The sequence below is a fragment of the Chamaea fasciata genome, unplaced genomic scaffold (assembly GCF_029207755.1).
Source record: "Chamaea fasciata isolate MVZ Bird 193981 ecotype frontalis unplaced genomic scaffold, bChaFas1.0.hap1 SCAF_1, whole genome shotgun sequence".
Lineage (NCBI taxonomy): Eukaryota > Metazoa > Chordata > Aves > Passeriformes > Sylviidae > Chamaea > Chamaea fasciata.
The window spans coordinates 35,136,483-35,141,532 of record NW_027094086.1 but is presented as its reverse complement, the minus strand read 5'-3'; positions in this window follow the sequence as shown (position 1 = coordinate 35,141,532).

The following is a 5,050-nucleotide window of genomic DNA, read 5'->3' as shown; positions in this document are numbered from 1 at the left end:
AACAGGGTACAATGACAAGAGCTTTGCTCCAGCCACTACCTGAAATTTAGGGGTGTGTGCATGTGGGTTCAGCTCCAAACTTCATGACATCTAATATCAACACTCACTAGACACACCGATGTGCTAACACTCGAGGTGGTCCTGCTCACTTAGCTCTACAGATTTTAACTGAGTCAGCATTTTAAATCAGCGTTATATTTTCTCCCATCCTGCCATAGTCAGTTCTTGCACAATTGTGGTGATTTTTTTCAACATTTTTAATTATTTGCATTTTAGACTCTTTAAGCAGAGCTGGTTCCAAGCACCTTTGCAGAGCATGCCTTTGCTATATGAATGCAAGCAGTGTCTAGCAATAGAGTTTAAAGGACGTAGAAGGATGAGGTAGACAAGGACTGCGGCTGCCAGCCAGATCCAGTGCTTGCCCACCTGCAGAGCTGAGCTGCTACGGAGCAGGGAGCTGGGCTGGAAGCAGGGTGCTCACACCTCCCTTATCACAGAGCCTGGCATCAAACATTGGGAAAGATGAAGATTAGAGGCTACAGGTGCTTCTTCCCTGAAATTTCACTTTCAACCACTAACTCTCTTCAGGGCAGCATTTCTCTTCTTACCTTGCTGTTACCTGCTCATTTAAACCTGGAAAGGAGAGAAACATGAATACTTATGCCTGCCCATGGGAGGGCAAGGAACACAGTGCTAACACATACAGGGCCAAGCTGGGTTATAAACACAGACCCTGACGACTCCTGGGCAAATGTTTACCAGCAGGAAACGTAACAGAACCGCAGAATATGCTGAGTTGAAAGCGTCCCAACAGGATCAGTGATTCCAACTTTCAGCCCTGCACAGGACCATCCATAGAACTGCTGACAGTGTCTGTCATTAATTGAACTGAGGCTCTGGACCTAAAAGCTCTACTGAACATGATTTCCAGAGGATTCCAATTCTGCAGCTGTTTACAGACACATGGTTGAGGGCCATTCATTATATGTGTGAGATGGGAGCACTTCAGGTTAAGAGAAATTCCCCCTGATAAGTTAATACCCATGTTTGCTCCTGAGCCATTGCTGAGGGAGTGAGTCAGAGGCCACAGGTTGTCACCAAGCTCCTGAGAAGCTCTGAGAGGACAGAGGCATCTGCTGCCAGCCAGCCATGGCTCTCCTCTCCGGGGCCAGGACCAATGGAGCCCCTGTGCCTGCTCGGACTTTTACCACCTCCACTGCACCCTGAAAAGGGCGACCTCGGGTGACCCAGGCCATGTTTGCCATTTTCCCTCAGCCAGACAGACAAAAGCAATGGAAGATGTAATATGTTTTGCACATTTGCCCAATGCAATTAGCAACAGGCTCTTAGCCAAGGGGCTGCATTGTCACACTCAGCTGGAGCCAGCTAAGCTGATTTGTCCGTGTTCGCAAAACTCCCCTTTCACAGGCCAGTGACTACGGTCAAAGGACAAAAACCGATGAGGTCCCATGTTGGCCCCAGCTGCCAAAAGGTCCACCCCCTCCACCTGGCCCTACAGGGAGATTGGAAATTTGTGTCTCACCGCTGGACAACCAGGTCCACGCTGCAGGACCTTCCAGGCTCCGTCATTCTCCTGTTCTGCACTGGAACTCTTCTGCCCCAGCTTAGCTGGCCAAGTGACCAAAATACCCGTGCCAGCATTGCAGGCCAGTATTTGCAAACTACACAATATACAAACACAAGCATAACCATCACTTACTTGGCCCAGGGGAAAATGCTTGCACTCCAGAGTGCTCACCACAAGGCACAAAAGGAGCATCAGCTCAGCAAACACAGGATGCTCCATACCCAGTCACTGACAGTTTGCTAAAGGAAATGCTGTATTACTGTATTAAAAAAAAAAAAAAAAAAAAAAAAAAAAAAAAAAAAAAAAGTTGGGGGGAAGCAGGGGACAATAAAAAAAAAAAAAAAACCTACAAAAAAACCCTCTCCTCTTCCCGCCAAAAATTATGCAGCAGCAGGTCCACAGAGTGTCTGCCAGATGACCCGCTTGTCACACTCATAATTGCTTCCCATCTGGTGTCTGGAGCACACAAAGCCTGGCCGTTTGCCAGCGCAGGACGACGCACAAACTGGCCTACTTCTGGTGACACGGGCCCTCCAGACACCGCTGATCCCCTGTTTCCGTATGGCTGAGGAGAACGTGGCATTCATTTGTAAATTGCCGGCGGCTGATTTATCCGGCTATTCGCCGCGCTCAGCCCAGCTCACGCTTCCCCTCGGCTGCGCAGCCCCAGCCCCGGCGCCGGGGCGAGTCCTCGGACACCGAGTTGTCACAAACACCCGCCCGCCAGCCCGAGGAGTAGGCGAGCAAGGACACCACCGTCCGCCCGCACACCACTCAGCTTTGAGATAAGCACAAGCCAACTCATCCCTACATATACGGGGAAGCACATATTCAGCTGTTCCTGTGTACAAACCTGATTCCTGTTCCAAAGTCGTTCTTTCCACCTAAGGTGTAGGCATAGTTCTGCTGTTCAGACAGCTCCTACAAAGGCTTTTGAGATGCTTTGTATCACTGCGAATGAGCAGTCTTCAATAAGCACTTTTCTTTGTCAGCTCTACTGGTATGTCCTATTAATAATTTTTAAATTTTTTTTTTATTTAATGCCTGCTGGTGTAAGAACCTGACACCCTCGGAAAGCTGCGCAAATATTCCTCAAACTATGGGACAGACCATTTCAAAGCAGAGTGCACAGCACTATAAGGGGTACTCTGAAGCTCTGATGGTTGTGCAACCACCAAACATCACTTTTACAAGGAGTAACTGTGACCAAGTAACTGGTCAATGGTGGACAAGAAAGTAAATGCTGAGTAAGCAGAATTCTCCCTCCCCAAAAGAGAAAAGCACCCCTTCTCCTTGGGCTGTGGCACAGGACAGTCACACGTGTCCATCACTGCCAGCCAACACACAGCCCATTCCCATCTTGCTCGCACTAAGGCCATTAACATCCATTCTCTCTGTAATCAGAGGGTGTGACTACATAGGAAATCAGAGGTCAGGGAAATAATCCAGAGGACTCTAAAAATAAACCCAAATTAGAATTCAAAATTTCTGTAAAATATAGGAGCAGGTAGACAGAACTCCCATTGCAATAGCAACTGCATCACTGGGGTGATACAGCCCAACAGTGGGCACTGTCAGAGGGCTCCTTTCTGTTCTGTACCTCACAAAAAACACCCAGCAATGAAGCAGAGGAGAAAATGAAATTAAGAAAAGAAAACCACACCACCAACAGAAGCTGAAACTGAAGAATGCCATATTGCACATCTCTTACTCCCGATGCAAACAGAAGCTGCACTACTATGGTTTCTTCATTCAGGTGATTAGAGTGAGCATGAGCATTTCAATTTTTGCTTCATACAAAAATGTAAGATTGTGTATAAATGTCCAAAGCTTACCTGTTCTTCCAACACATCATGCTAGTAGAACTACAAGGATCCCATTGCTCCCTTCAGCTGCAGAGCAAGAATCCAACACACTCGAGGGATAAGCTGGCTGTCTCCAGGGGAAGCCACACACACCAGTATGCTGCAGCTTCAAGAGGGACCAATCTTTTGGCCCTGCTGGCTCAGAAACAGTAATCCATAGCTTCCTCATGAAAGTAAGCATTTAAGTCTGTAAAGCTTCAGCTTATCCAACATCAAGGAAACTTACAAAAAAAAAAACTAAATTCAGTCTAGCATTAGAAGACATCAGTCTATTTTCTGCCTAGGTACTGAACCTTTGTCAGAGTTTTTGTCACAAAAACCAAATACAAGAATCCATTTCAGTTTCAAAATTTTTGTTGTTGGCATTGTGTGTCTTGGTCACAGGTATGCTGCAACCTTGGTCCGTTAATATTCAGTGTTAAAACCTGTATTTCACAAAAGCTTGATTCACTCATAGCATTGGATCAATTTTAGTTTGGTGCAAATCTAGTAGAGTCATTCTCACATAAAATCTGATTAACAGCATTAGGAACTGGGGTTATTCTCACCAACCAATTCTTTAAAGATCATTTCTTCCAAGTAAAAGTCAGACCCATAAGAAAAGCTTCCAGAGTTTCCATATAATAAAACTTGGGATTGTAGCTCCTGCCAAACCTGCCTTACTGGCTGTCCATTTGCTCTACTTTGGTTCACTGAGGAAAGTCAATACAAAAAGAACTTGCTGCATCACTTCCTTTACCTACACTTCGGTCCCATTTCAGACATCAGAAGCCAGCCATGAGACAAACAAAAGCTCTAGTCAGTCTACCTCACTTGTCCCAAGTGATGGAAAACTTCACACTTGCAAACAAACATGAGCATGTCTGCAGGTTACTCATACAGAGGTCTGGCTATGACAGCCAAATCCCCAGCAAAGCCCCTGTAACAGTCAGGAGTTTGCTCATACAGCCTAAAGCTGAATGATACAAATTACCAGGACCTATTTCTGACAAATTGGTTCATGTTAGTCTTTCTAGTCCTTTTCCTTCAACAGATTACCTTAATTGTAATTTATATTGTCACAAAACAGGGAAATGGAAATTTTGCATTGAATGCCCATGTTTCTATCAAAATAAGAGAATTGAAGTCTAATGCTAACTCAGATTAATACATGTTTGTGAGAACTACCTAGGGGAGAAAAAAAAATAAAATCATACTGCACAGCTTACACTTGCATTTACCTCCCACAACTCAGGTACACATACTAAAATACTTTTACCCTACAAGTGAAAGGAATGCAACAAAAGCTTTACACTATCAGCATTCATCCCTCAAATTGTCTTCTATACATAAAAATTTGTGTTACAGCTTTGAGAGACAAATATAAACTGATAATCAGATACAAGCAGGCTTACATGCAGGTTGGATTGAATCAGGTAATGCCAAGGGACTCACTCCATCCTGCTGTGTAAGCCACTGATTAATTTCCACATCTGCTGTCTCTGCCCAGTCCAGGAAACACAGGTCTTTTGCAGTTCCACAGGCGCACATACATACACATGGGCTTTAACAAGCACTGAGTGTTACAGTTGTCAAACAAAAGACACTAACAGTAAAC